The sequence below is a fragment of the Schistocerca cancellata genome, chromosome 5 (genome assembly GCF_023864275.1).
Source record: "Schistocerca cancellata isolate TAMUIC-IGC-003103 chromosome 5, iqSchCanc2.1, whole genome shotgun sequence".
Lineage (NCBI taxonomy): Eukaryota > Metazoa > Arthropoda > Insecta > Orthoptera > Acrididae > Schistocerca > Schistocerca cancellata.
Genome location: NC_064630.1, coordinates 591,530,733 through 591,546,212, shown reverse-complemented (window position 1 = coordinate 591,546,212; position 15,480 = coordinate 591,530,733).

Sequence of the window (15,480 nt, the reverse complement as noted above, 5' to 3'; positions counted from 1 at the left end):
TCGACACATTAAAAGTGGCCGTGCAAGTTTCTGTTATAAAGAACCAAATGGCAGGCCCTGTATCTACGTGGATGAAATCGTGCAAAAAGTGGAACAGCAACTATGGCCTGTTTGACGTGCTCTAGATGATGGAATTTTCTCATGTTGGGCGCACCGAAGTTTAAACGATGGTCACGGAAAAGCTCGGATACTGAAACGAAAGATAACAGAGACAAGACCGAAATACTGAATTCGGTCTTCCGAAATTGTTTCACCAAGGAAGATTGTAATATGGTCCCTCCTTTTATCGTACTAACGTCGAAATGGCAGATGTTGAGATAACCGATAACAGAATAGAAAACCAGCTACAATCGCTTAATAGTGGAAAGACATCAGGACCAGATGAGATACGTTTAAGATTTTACAAAGATTATGACAAAGAACTTCCTCCCCTTCGAGCGGCAATTTATCGTAGACCATTGGAGCAACGAAAGATACCTAGCGACTGGAAAAAAGCGTAGGTCATATCCTGTTTGAAAATTATAGGTCTATATAATTGACATCTGTGTCTTGTAGAATTATGGAACATGTTTTAAGCTCAAGAATTACGACGCTTTTGGAAAACGAAAATCACGTCTACAAGAATCAACATGGATTCCGCGGAGATCTTGCGAAACTCAGCTTACTCTTTTCCTCCATGAGATACATAGCGCTGTAGACATCGGCGCTCAGGTTGGTGCCGTGTTCCTTGAATTCAGGAAGGCATTTGGCACCGTCCCGCACTGCTGTTCAGTGAAAAGAATACGAGCTCACCGAGTATGGGTGTACATTTGCGATTGAATTCCGGAACAAAATCGACAGATGTAAAGATAATTTCCGGAGTATCCCAAGAAAGTGTGATAGGACAGTTATATAAATGATCTAGTAGAAAGCGTTAGAAGCTCTTTGTTCGCAGATGATGCGGTTGTCTATAAGAAAGTAGCAGAATCGATCTGCAGAATGACCAGCAGAGGACTGATGAATGGTGCAGCTCCTGGCAGTTGACCCTGAACGTAATTAAATATAAAATATTGCGCATACATAGGAAAAGAAATCCACAATTGTATAACTACACTATTGATGACAAACTGCTGGAAACAGTATGTACCATAAATATCTATGAGTAACTATCCAGAGCAATCTTAAGTGGAATGACCATATAAAACAAATAAGAAAAGCAGATGCCAGGCAGATTCTAGGAAGAATCTTATGGAAATGTGACTCACCCACTAAGGAAGTGGCTTCAGGTGCTTGTTCGACCGATTCCTGAGTACTGTTAATCAGTCTGAGATCCTTAACAGGTAGGGCTGATAGAGGAGACAGAGAAGATGCAACGAATAGCTGCGCGTTTCATCGTGGGATCGTTTAGCCGGCGCGAGAGCGTTGCGGAGATGCTGAACAAATTTCAGTGGCAGACGATGCAAGGAAGGCGTTGTGCATCACGGAGAGGTTTTCTAGTGACATTTGAGAGTGCACTTTCCGAGAAGAGTCTGACAACATGTTACTTCCTCCCAAATAAACCTCCCGAGAAGCTCACAACTACAAAACTCAAAAAAATAGAGCTACACTACTGGCCATTAAAATTGCTACACCACGAAGATGACGTGCTGCAGACGCGAAATTTAACCGACAGGAAGAAGATGCTGTGATATGCAAATGATTAGCTTTTCAGAGCATTCACAAAAGGTTGGCGCCGGTCGTGACACCTACAACGTGATGACATGAGGAAAGTTTCCAACCGATTTCTCATACAGAAACAGCAGTTGACCGGCGTTGCCTGGTGATATGTTGTTGTGATGCCTCGTGTAAGGAGGAGAAATTAATACCATCACGTTTCCGACTTTGATGAAGGTCGGTTGTAGCCTCTCGCGATTGCGGATTCTCGTATCGCGACAATGCTTCTCGCGTTGGTTGACATCCAATGACTGTTAACAGAATATGGAATCGATGGGTTCAGGAGGGTAATACGGAACGCCGTGCTGGATTCCAACGGCCTCGTATCACTAGCAGTCGAGATGACAGACATGGTTGTAACGGATCGTACAGCCACGTCTCGATCCCTGAGTCAACACATGGGGACGTTTGCAAGACAACAACCATCTGCACGAACAGTTCGACGACGTTGCATGGGCTATCAGCTCGGAGACCATGGCTGCTGTTACCCTTGACGCTGCATCACAGACAGGAGCGCCTGCGATGGTGTACTCAACGACGAACCTGGGTGCACGAAAGGCAAAACGTCATTTTTTCGGGTGAATCCGTGTTTAGAGACATCGCGGTGAACGCACATCGGAAGCGTGTATTAGTCATCGCCATATTGGCGTATCACCCGGCGTGATGGTATGGGGTGCCATTGGTTACACGTCTCGGTCACCTCTTGTTCGTATTAACGGCACTTTGAACAGTGGACGTTACATTTCAGATGTGTTACGACCCGTGGCTCTACACTTCATTCGATCCTTGCGAAACCCTACATTTCAACAGGATAATGCACGACCGCATGTTGCAGGTCCTGTACGGGCCTCTCTGGATACAGAAAATGTTTGACTGCTGCCCTGGCCAGCACATTCTCCAGATCTCTCACCAATAGAAAACGTATGATCAATGGTGGGCGAGCAACTGGCTCGTCACAATACGCCAGTCACTACTCATGATGAACTGTGGTATCGTGTTGAAGCTGCATGGGCAGCTGAACCTGTACACGCCATCCAAGCTCTGTTTGACTCAATGCCCAAGCGTATCAAGGCCGTTATTACGGCCAGAGGTGGTTGTTCTGGGTACTGATTTCTCCGGATCTATGCACCCAAATTGCGTGAAAATGTAATCACATGTCAGTTCTAGTATAATATATTTGTCCAGTGAATACCCGTTTATCATCTGCGTTTCTTCTTGATGTAGCAATTTAAATGGCCAGTAGTGTAGTACAGAGGCTTACCGAAAATTATTCTTCTCACGCGCCATTCGCGAGTGAAACAGGAATGGTACCTGAAGTAGCCTCCGCCACACGTCTTTAGGTGGCTTGCGGAGAGTGATATAAATGGAGATGTGTACAGGGTGAGTAAAGAAAACGTGCATCTACGAGCACACCGCTAGCCGAACCAAGGGCAATAACAAGCATTTCCGTTTGGAATTTATCGATCACCCATCCCACTGCGCTCTCTTAGTACCAGGTGTCTAGTACCTCTTCTTACACTCCAACGATGGCTTGGTGGACAACGGTTTGGAGGAGAAACTGAAAACTACGGAGTTTAATTCGTTCAATTCCCACTAGGAGAACTTCAATGCGGAAGGTCTGATAAAGCTGGTGCAACAATATGAAAAGTCCTTACAAGCGAACGATGATATTGTGGAAAAATGAAGCAGATTTGCAGAAAACTAAAACAGACAATCAAAACTTTGTCTGAGAACTATACAGTGTGCTTCGAAAAAATTCAATCGATCCTACATGATCAAGATAGAAAATTTGACTACAATTTAGCTCACACATATGTCTACGATGTTTATATTTTCAAAATAACCACAAGATTTTACAAGGGTATATCTTCTACATGCATTCACATACAACCTTGGAGTACTTTTTACAATTACACTTAAAATAAAAATTTCAGTTATTTTTCACAAACATTCAATGTGTCCTCCACCGGATCCACAACAAAGGTCCAGAGGGGTCCAGACAGGTCCTGCATTTTTAGAGGTTTTTTGGAGTTACTGCATTCACTGCTGTTGTCATGTGGAGTCATATTCACCCAAAGTTGTTGGAAGGGGAGGCAGAAAGACGGAATCTTTGACAAATGTCAACAACAAAAAAACCATACATTATCTGCTTCTTGACTGACCACACAGGGACGACCAGGGGTTTCCCCTTACTTAAACAACTATGGTCTCTATAAACTGCTGGTGCTATCGTCGAATGCTTGAGGTGTGAGAATAGTAATTCCGTGCTCTGGACCAAAATCACGCGGTACAGTTATAACTGTATTGTAAGTGTTGAGGAACAAAACATATTTTGTTATTGTGTTGCAGCAATGTCGAGTCAACGTACTTTGGGTAATGAACGAGCGAATCAGTTAGCTGCTCCAGGAGATCCTTAATGACAATCAGAAGAATCAGAAACTTATAGCTCGCGCCGCGGGAAACTTTTACCTTCGATGCATAAATTAAAATTCAGATCAAGTTTGATTCATATGGAAGATACAGTCTTGCGAAGTCGGATGAATCTCTTTTAAATACCCTGTATTTTCCCTATCGCCGAAGGACCCATACTTTTCTAAAACCTTTGGTGCATAGCTTTAAAAATCTGGTACATTTATTATCTTTGCAGTGTATTTTTAAAATCTGTGTATATGCAGAAGGATCTTTGTGTTTACGACATTTAGCAGCGTAAGGCAGTGACGAAACAACACTCTACCTTATAACTGACGACATTTTTTAAAAGAACGCAGCTAACTGGAAGCTCAAATAACTCTCAGTGCTAGAATAGTTCATGAGAATTGTTACCAGAAAGAACTAACACAATCATTCAACTTGTAGGGTGACGACGCCATTTTTATTCACAATTTCTCGATTTATCACTGTGGGACCATCTTCATTGCCTGCGAGCGAAGAAGTCTGATGTGCTTCCTGTCTCGCATAGTTAAGAAACTTATTTCATGATGTCGGAATATCTAATAAACACGGTGTGGGGTCCGACACTAAATTTATTATGGTTTCTCCCGAGTTAATTTTTAATTGTGCAGTGGACTATAAGCTGTTTTGAAACTTACTTGGAGAACTGTAAGCTGGACCCGGACTCGAAACGGCAATATTAACTTTCTTGGCCAATATCATTATCAATTGAGCTATCCAAGCAGACTCATTACCCGCTCACACATCAGCACTTCTCCTGCTGTTATTAAGCTACTGTCTGTCCTCCGATGTGTCACATTTCAGAAAATTAGAAAGAACATTTGATAACGGGAACGCTGCGGTGGCACATATTCTAGAAAACAGCGGCGAATTTGAGTTCAGACAGTGAGGGGCGATAAGATCATCGCTTTTAGAAAATTATGAAGGCTAGCAGGTCAGTCGTTTGTGTATTATGTGTGAAATGGACTCGTCAGGTCGTTTGGACATCAGGCAATATACCTTCTATTATTCGCAATCCTCCGAAATCACATCTCACTCTTGACAAATTCCTTTCTTACTGTGTTGTTCTTGTGAGGCAAGTATCCAAAATGACCGACTTCTCCCGGCTGAGACTTTCTTCGGCCTGTTTATAATATAACAGGCATTACATAAGAACTTATTTACTTCAGTAAATATCAGTTTGGAAATGTATCAAAGGCCTTGCCGCAGTCAGTCTTGAGTATCGGTATCTAAGCCTGCGATCTTGAGAAAGAAGCACGTGCTAGAGGATTCATACGATTATTTTATTCGAATACTTCTTTAGAGAAGTCGGTTGAAAACTGGTAAACGAATTATGCTTGAGCGAAAATGGTGGGAAACTAGATTTTTGATGACGAAGGAAAGAAAATAAGAGTTCGCGACGACGACAAGGTCATTAGAGATGTAGCTGAGGCTTGGCTCGAGGAACCATCCCGGCATTCACCTTACGTGATTTAGGTAAATGACGGAAATCCTAATTTTATTGGCTGGATGGGGCTTTGAACCGCCGTCCTTCCAAATACAAACCCGGTGTCTCACTGATGAGGCACATCGCTCCCTCGTTTCGTAATGTCCGACTGTAATATTCCACGTATTTTCCTAAGTAGCTTACAGGAAAATTTTGTTGCCGAAATAACGATGCCAGAAGGAAAGCCTTAGATTACACTACCAATTAATTTACACAGCAAGTGAAGTTGATATATCTGAAAAGCTGAAACACTGAGATGTGATGCTACAGAGGAATGTTGAAAATTAGGTGGACTGATAAGGTGAGGAATGAGGAGGTTCTCGGCAGAATCAGTGAGGAAAGGAACTTATGGAAAACACTGACAAGAAGAAGGGAGTGGATGACAGGGCTTCCATTAAGACATCGGGGAATAAATGCCATGGTACTAGAGGGAGCTGCAGATTGTAAAAACTGTAGAGGTTGACAGAGATTTGATTAAATCTAGCAAATAATTGAAGACGTAGGTTGCAAGTGCAACTCTGAGATGAAAAGGCTGGCACAGGAGAGGAATTCTTGGCGGGCTGCATCAAACTAATTAGGTCGACCTGCAAGACATTCTACTTCAGTAATGCTGGAACTATCAGCATACCCAGGGACTTACGACTGCCCGTCATCTTTTACAACAAATATTTACACCTCACACAAATTGTTTCTCTTTTATTTGTGGTAAATTCAAATCTACTGAAAACTGTATTTATTAATAACCAAACATATTACTGCTACCATTTAATAGTACTATGTACAACCTACAATATATTTAACTGAAGGAGTACTTCTGTTGGTCATAGTATAAGCAACGTGTTTACGAGTTCATACATATTACTTCGCTGTCAGATGGATAACATATAGATACACGCAATTACTTCCTGTTGTATGCACTAAATATACTTTATGTTAAAATATAAATGGCTGGCAGGAAGCGACGCGACAGCTGTTAAGAGGTGGCTTGCTTGCACGCAGCAACTGTCCAACCTCATCACAGGGCCAACCAGGCAGTGTTAGGCAACAGCTAAACATATGGTAGCACAGATTAGCACCAATTTACAGTAATTTATTGAAAGAAATTTTGCACTATTTGACTTAAATATGAAACTGGTGCGTGCCAACAGTTAAAATTCACACTCACTGATCGGACTAATTCTGGACTTGTCCAGAGACTAGTGAACGATAAGTCCTCCGATAAGTGTAGAATGTACAGTTTCGCTTTTCTTGGTGGCGACTACAGACACGACACTGATTTTGTCATGAGGTACTGTTGGTATTGTGTGGATACAGTCTGACGAGTCGAGCCGTTTGTCCACTCATAGCTCCAGTCCGCAGCTCGTGGCTTAGTGGCTAGCGTTGCTGCCTCTGGATCACAGGGTCCTGAGTTCGAGTCTTGGGCGGGTTGGAGATTTTCTCTGCCCTGGGACTGGGTGTTTGTCTTGTCCTCATCATTTCATCATCATCATTCGTGACAGGGGCTAGATTGGACTGTGTTAAAATTGGAACTTCGTACGGGCGCTGATGACCGCCCCACAAACCAACCATCATCACTCATAGCTCCGTTTATAGGGTGAATGTCAGTTTCGGAACTACACGCTAAGATGAAAATAAACAACGCACCACGAAGGAATTATCAGAATGGGACGGCAATTGGTAGATGTGACTTACATGCACACACAAACAAAAAGCATTACAGTTTCCAAAAACTGAATGATTTATTCAAGAGAAAGAGCTTCACAAACTAAGCAAGTCAATAACACGTTGATCCACCTCTGGCCCTTATGCAACCAGTTATTCGGTTTGGCGTTATTTGACAGATTTGTTAGATGTCCTCCCGAGGGATATAGTGCCAAATGTTGTCAAAGGGGAGCGTTAGAGTCCCGAGCTGGTTGGAAGACCATGAACATAATGTTCGGAACGTTCTCAATAGAAGAGGGATCCAGCAATCTTGCTGGCCGAGATAGACTTTAACAAGCACGGAGACAAGCAGTAGAAACTCTCGCCGTGTGCTGGTAGGCATTATCTTGCTGAAATGAAAGCCCAGGATAGCTTGCCGTGAAGGACAATCAAACGAGGCGAAGAATATCATCGATGTACCACTGTGCTGTAAGGTGGCATTTATGACAACCAAAGGGTCCTACTGTAAAAAGGCATGGCACCTCAGACCGTCACCCTTGATTGTCGGGCTATACGGAGGGTGACAGTCAGGTTGGTATCCCACAGCTCTCTAGGGCGTCTCCAGACACGTCTTCAGCCTGCTCTCTCTCAGACTGGAATAGAATTGCCTTCAGTGATGTGTCCCGCTTCGAAGTGAGCCCCGATGACCAGCGAACACGTGTCTGAAGAGGCCCCAGGCAGTGGTGGGTTATTAAGCTGACTGTCGCTCTCCATATAACCTGACAACCACGTTTGATGATCTGAAGTGCCATTTTTTCATGGAAGGACCTCTTTTATTGTCATGCGCGGCACCCTTAAGGCACAGGGATATGTCAACGATATTCTACGCCTCGTTCCATTGCCCTTTATGTCGAGCTGTCTTCAGCCTACGTTTAAACAAGATAATGGCCTCATGCACACGGCAAGAGCTTATACTGGTTGTCTTCGTGCTTGCCAAAACCTAACTTGGCCAGCATTGTCGCCGGATCTCTCCAGAATTGAGAACGTCTGGAACATTTTGGGAAGGCCTTCCAACAATCTCTGATTTTTAATGACTTTACGCCCCTATTGGAGATAATTTAGCATGATATGCTCAGGAGGACATCCAACGACTGTATCAATCAATGCCAAGCCAAATAAGGGCCAGAGGTGGACCAACGCGTTACTGACTTGCTCAATTTGTGAAGTCCTTTCGCTTGAATAAACCATCCAAGATTTCTGAAATGGTAATAATTTGTTTGCATGTACGTGTACATCATATCTATCGATTTCCGCCAGTTCCTTCGTCCTGCGTGATTTTTGTTTTTTTTTTTCTTGGGGCGTATTTGTATGACATTAGGCGGACGTGTAACATAATCTGTGTTGTGTGCACCCTGTGTGGCGCCCGGCCGTAGCTACGAGGGCCATTCAGAAAGTAAGGAACGAAAGGTCGCGAAATGGAAACCACTGTGAAAATCAAAACTGTTTTATTTGCAACAGTTAGCTACAACTTCCAGCTAGTTATCTCCATAGTCTCCGATCCGACTTAGACGTTTGTCGTAGCGTTGTACCAACTTTCCAATACCCGCGTTATAGAAGGCAGCCGCCATGGCTTTCCGCCAATTCTCTACACTGGCCTACAGCTCGTTGTCTATGCCAAAATGTTGTCTTCATAGCCAGCGGTTCATGTGAGCAGAGATGAAACTCAGAGAGAGACAATTACGGGCTGTATTATGGGTAATCAAACATTTCCAATTGAAAACGATGCAGAAGCATCTTCATTGCCCCTGCAGAATGCGACTGAGAATTGTCTTGAAGAAGAAAACGCACAACAGTTATATAATGTTGGTTGCATAGCTTCAGGCGAAATTTCTCACCAGGCCCTCGGACTTGGTGGGAGACAATATTGTTCTAGGTACCTTTATGTGCTCCCTGTGTGCTCAGAACTAGAAAGAACGACGTAACGCGATCGACGGGGCGTACTAAAGACACTGCCCAAAACACCTGTGCAAAACTTCATCGAATTTTCACTGTGGTTTCCATTTCGCAACCTATCGTTTCTTACTTTCCGAATAACTCTCGTATGTTAAGCCTCTCCGGACGCTGGTCTTGCCGTGTGGCGTCCTCTGTGTGTATGGCTGTGTGTCGTATCTTCTGAAAGATACAGCATCTCTCTCCTTGGTGGGAGGGGGGACTGATGAAGCTCGTTTCATTATCTTCATGCTTCTCCAGGCTTGAAGATTCGCGAATTACGGTAGGTGCTCTCATGTTGCTGCCACTGGCGTTTTCCCGGTGCATTCGAGGAAACCCATTCTCAAACCCTGGGTGAGGGACTGGCTGGTCAAGCACACCTGCTTGTGAGAGTCCATATCTTCGTCTGCGATGTGAGCCGCGATTCCACCTCCAGCTACCGAGCGAGGTGGCGCAGTGGTTACACACTGGACTCGCATTCGGAAGGACGACGGTTCAATCCCGCGTCCGGCCATCCTGATTTAGGTTTTCCGTGATTTCCCTAAATCACTCCAGGCAAATGCCGGGATGGTTCCTCTGAAAGGGCACGGCCGCCTTCCTTCCCCATCCTTCCCTAATCCGATGAGACCGATGACCACGCTGTCTGGTCTCCTTCCCCAAACCAACCAACCAACCAACCACCTCCAGCTGGGCATTGTCGTTGTGCTGAGGCACGGCCAAGCTGCCAGCAGCAAGGTAAGGGGCGACTGTGTCGTGGTTGTGCCAGCATGTACATGAAAAAGCGTGGGAGTTCCGTCTACATAAGCATGTATGCAGTCTGGCTGCATTTGGTTTCTGAGTCACATTGTGACATCAATGCTTGTGTGAACACTCTACATTACGTTTCCGCGCTGTTGTAACACAACGTGATCATTAAATCTGAAAATCTTTGTTCTTGATTGTTGAGTATACACTTTCTGTGGATGAACGAGTGGCTGCGTGACAGACTTTAATGTACAGTGCAGTCTTTCATGCAACTTTTCTGCTGGTGGTTTTGCATCATGTGGAGTGGCGTTGCACTGTGAAAGAGTACTGCTGCGTTAGCTTCGCCATATGAGATTTGAATGTTATATAAAGAGACAGACTCTGTTGCAAAGTTATTTTTATTACAAGCGAAGCATTACGGATATCTCAGATTTTTCTAAAAGAAAAGAAAGAGCAAGGATTCAATTACATGGAAATTAGACATTAAAGAGCATGCTTTTAAGCTGGTTTGAGTTTGAAAAAATGTTGTTAGATCTTTTACAAAAAGCAAATTACCATTACGAGAGGCTATCAAAGTAATACATATCACCGGCTGGTAGGGTGGTAAGTCAGAACGGTGGCAGTCTAAAGGAGGGACTGTTGAACAAGATGCACTATGTAGAACAGAATGAGTGACACCTATTTTTGACCTATTTTGTACCTGTATCGATATTTCTGTGCCAATTTGTAATATTGCTTATGTATGATGTTGTATCTGTCATGGAAATTCTTTAACTATGTATACATGTTTCAATGTGAATTTTTGAACGATGTTGTTTAAATTATGCTTGCGAATTTAAATAAGTACTGAAATGATTGCCGTATAATGTACTATAAATGACTTGGTCGATAATTGGGGAACGTAGGGTTAAATATAAAAGGCGTAGGGGAGCCCCGCAGCTATGGAAGTAGTGTAGGGAAGCCCCGATTTAAATTCAGAATCATTTCAAGCTTTTCCCTGTTCAGTATTGCCACTAGTTTCATGTGTGTCGGTATTTGGTTTTATAAACTGTTGCACATAGTTCATTTAAGGTTCGTGTTGTTGAGTGGCATATGTTGCTGTCTACTATCTCATTGGCCATTTGCATGTCTGACTTACTAATTAGTAGTGCATTTACCTGCAACGTTAGGTTACTGTGGTGTAATGTGAACAGAAAGGAAAGAGTTTAGTGTGTGTGTGAAGGAAGGTTAGGTTAGTCTTGGCACCGCCTTCTGCTTTATCACTTTGCTTGACACAAGAATGCCTAATTAGGCTGGCGAGCTGTTTTAATATGTAATGTTACAACTTGCTTATGTGCTGGGAGAATGTCTGTTTCCGACCCACCGTTTACTATTGTTTATACTCTGGAGTATTTCGGAAATGAATCCCAGTTTGATTGCTCTGTTTCCATTAGGTTATCTCACGGTCACATCTCAAAAATTCCTCGCAGAGGATAACGTTAGCATCGATTGCCGTTTAAGGTGGTCGGTGGTACCGCTACATATGAAGTGTATAAACTTAAAACTATAAAAACCGGAGAAAATTTCTTGTAAGTAAAAGTAAAAGGGGGCATAAAAAAATAAAGTAACGGAAATTACCGTCAAATACTCATAGCTCCCAGGTGGAGCGCAGCACATAGCCACACGTACATCGAATGAACCTGGAAAGCAGGTGTAACGGTCTAATAGATGGCCACGTTGAAACTAAGATGCAGAGATAACCATGTTTCCCGCGTTAATTGGGCGTTACGTCAACAGCAGGCGCTAGTGTCGATAAAACTTAACTGAAAGGTTAAAAAACGGGTGTCCACAAAATATAACCAAAACATGAAAACCTGTTGGTGTACCAATTAGCCTATCATCTACATCTACATCTACATCTATACTCCGCGAGCCACCTTACGGTGTGTGGCGGAGGGTACTTATTGTACCACTATCTGATCCCCCCTTCCCTGTTCCATTCACGAATTGTGCGTGGGAAGAACGACTGCTTGTAAGTCTCCGTATTTGCTCTAATTTCTCGGATCTTTTCGTTGTGATCATTACGCGAGATATATGTTGGCGGTAGTAATATGTTGCCCATCTCTTCCCGGAATGTGCTCTCTCGTAATTTCGATAATAAACCTCTCCGTATTGCGTAACGCCTTTCTTGAAGTGTCCGCCACTGGAGCTTGTTCAGCATCTCCGTAACGCTCTCGCGCTGACTAAATGTCCCCATGACGAATCGCGCTGCTTTTCGCTGGATCATGTCTATCTCTTCTATTAATCCAACCTGGTAAGGGTCCCATACTGATGAGCAATACTCAAGAATCGGACGAACAAGCGTTTTGTAAGCTACTTCTTTCGTCGATGAGTCACATTTTCTTAGAATTCTTCCTATGAATCTCAACCTGGCGCCTGCTTTTCCCACTATTTGTTTTATGTGATCATTCCACTTCAGATCGCTCCGGATAGTAACTCCTAAGTATTTTACGGTCGTTACCGCTTCCAATGATTTACCACCTATGGCATAATCGTACTGGAATGGATTTCTGCCCCTATGTATGCGCATTATATTACATTTATCTACGTTTAGGGAAAGCTGCCAGCTGTCGCACCATGCATTAATCCTCTGCAGGTCTTCCTGGAGTACGTACGAGTCTTCTGATGTTGCTACTTTCTTGTAGACAACCGTGTCATCTGCAAATAGCCTCACGGAGCTACCGATGTTGTCAACTAAGTCATTTATGTATATTGTAAACAATAAAGGTCCTATCACGCTTCCTTGCGGTACTCCCGAAATTACCTCTACATCTGCAGATTTTGAACCGTTAAGAATGACATGTTGTGTTCTTTCTTCTAGGAAATCCTGAATCCAATCACAAACCTGGTCCGATATTCCGTAAGCTCGTATTTTTTTCACTAAACGTAAGTGCGGAACCGTATCAAATGCCTTCCTGAAGTCCAGGAATACGGCATCAATCTGCTCGCCAGTGTCTACGGCACTGTGAATTTCTTGGGCAAATAGGGCGAGCTGAGTTTCACATGATCTCTGTTTGCGGAATCCATGTTGGTTATGATGAAGAAGATTTGTATTATCTAAGAACGTCATAATACGAGAACACAAAACATGTTCCATTATTCTACAACAGATTGACGTAAGCGAAATAGGCCTATAATTATTCGCATCTGATTTATGACCCTTCTTGAAAATGGGAACGACCTGCGCTTTCTTCCAGTCGCTAGGTACTTTACGTTCTTCCAGCGATCTACGATAAATTGCTGATAGAAAGGGGGCAAGTTCTTTAGCATAATCACTGTAGAATCTTAAGGGTATCTCGTCTGGTCCGGATGCTTTTCCGCTACTAAGTGATAGCAGTTGTTTTTCAATTCCGATATCGTTTATTTCAATATTTTCCATTTTGGCGTCCGTGCGACGGCTGAAGTCAGGGACCGTGTTACGATTTTCCGCAGTGAAACAGTTTCGGAACACTGAATTCAGTATTTCTGCCTTTCTTCGGTCGTCCTCTGTTTCGGTGCCATCGTGGTCAACGAGTGACTGAATAGGGGATTTAGATCCGCTTACCGATTTTACATATGACCAAAACTTTTTAGGGTTCTTGTTTAGATTGTTTGCCAATGTTTTATGTTCGAATTCGTTGAATGCTTCTCTCATTGCTCTCTTTACGCTCTTTTTCGCTTCGTTCAGCTTTTCCTTATCAGCTATGATTCGACTACTCTTAAACCTATGATGAAGCTTTCTTTGTTTCCGTAGTACCTTTCGTACATGATTGTTATACCACGGTGGATCTTTCCCCTCGCTTTGGACCTTAGTCGGTACGAACTTATCTAAGGCGTACTGGACGATGTTTCTGAATTTTTTTCCATTTTTGTTCCACATCCTCTTCCTCAGAAATGAACGTTTGATGGTGGTCACTCAGATATTCTGCGATTTGTGCCCTATCACTCTTGTTAAGCAAATATATTTTCCTTCCTTTCTTGGCATTTCTTATTACACTTGTAGTCATTGATGCAACCACTGACTTATGATCACTGATACCCTCTTCTACATTCACGGAGTCGAAAAGTTCCGGTCTATTTGTTGCTATGAGGTCTAAAACGTTAGCTTCACGAGTTGGTTCTCTAACTATCTGCTCGAAGTAATTCTCGGACAAGGCAGTCAGGATAATGTCACAAGAGTCTCTGTCCCTGGCTCCAGTTCTGACTGTGTGACTATCCCATTCTATACCTGGTAGATTGAAGTCTCCCCCTATTACAATACTATGATCACGAAACTTCTTCACGACGTTCTGCAGGTTCTCTCTGAGGCGCTCAACTACTACGGTTGCTGATGCAGGTGGTCTATAGAAGCATCCGACTATCATATCTGACCCACCTTTGATACTTAGCTTAACCCAGATTATTTCACATTCGCATTCGCTAATAACTTCACTGGATATTATTGAATTCCTTACTGCTATAAATACTCCTCCACCATTGGCGTTTATCCTATCCTTGCGGTATATATTCCATTCTGTGTCTAGGATTTCGTTACTGTTCACTTCCGGTTTTAACCAACTTTCCGTTCCTAATACTATATGCGCACTATTTCCTTCAATAAGAGATACTAATTCAGGAACCTTGCCCTGGATACTCCTGCAGTTTACCAATATTACGTTAACTTTTCCTGTTTTTGGTCTCTGAGGACGGACGTTCTTTATCAACGATGATAATGTCCTCTCTGGTAAGCCGTCAGGTATTTTATCGTTTCGCCCAAGGGGGGGTCCCTCTAACCTAAAAAACCCCCGTGTGCACGCCACACGTACTCTGCTACCCTAGTAGCTGCTTCCGGTGTGTAGTGCACGCCTGACCTGTCTAGGGGCGCCCTACAGTTCTCCACCCAATAACGGAGGTCGATGAATTTGCAACCATTATAGTCGCAGAGTCGTCTGAGCCTCTGGTTTAGACCCTCCACACGGCTCCAAACCAGAGGACCGCGATCGACTCTGGGCACTATGCTGCAGATATTAAGCTCAGCTTGCACTCCGCGTGCGATGCTGGTTGTCTTCACCAAATCAGCCAGCCGCCGGAAGGAACCAAGGATGGCCTCAGAACCCAAGCGGCAGGCGTCATTCGTTCCGACATGTGCTACTATCTGCAGCCGGTCACACCCAGTGCGTTCAATAGCTGCCGGAAGGGCCTCCTCCACATTACGGACGAGACACCCCGGCAAGCACACCGAGTGCACACTGGCATTCTTCCCCGACCTACCCGCTATTTTCCTGAGGGGCTCCATAACCCGCCTAACGTTGGAGCTCCCTATAACTAATAGGCCCGCCCTCTGTGACTGTCGGGACCTTGCCGGAGAATCGGCCACTGGCCCAACAGGCGAGGCATCCTGTGGTGGCTCGGAAACGATGTCATCACCACTAGGAAGCACCCCGTACCTGGATGGACTTGAATAAGATTTGAATGTTCTT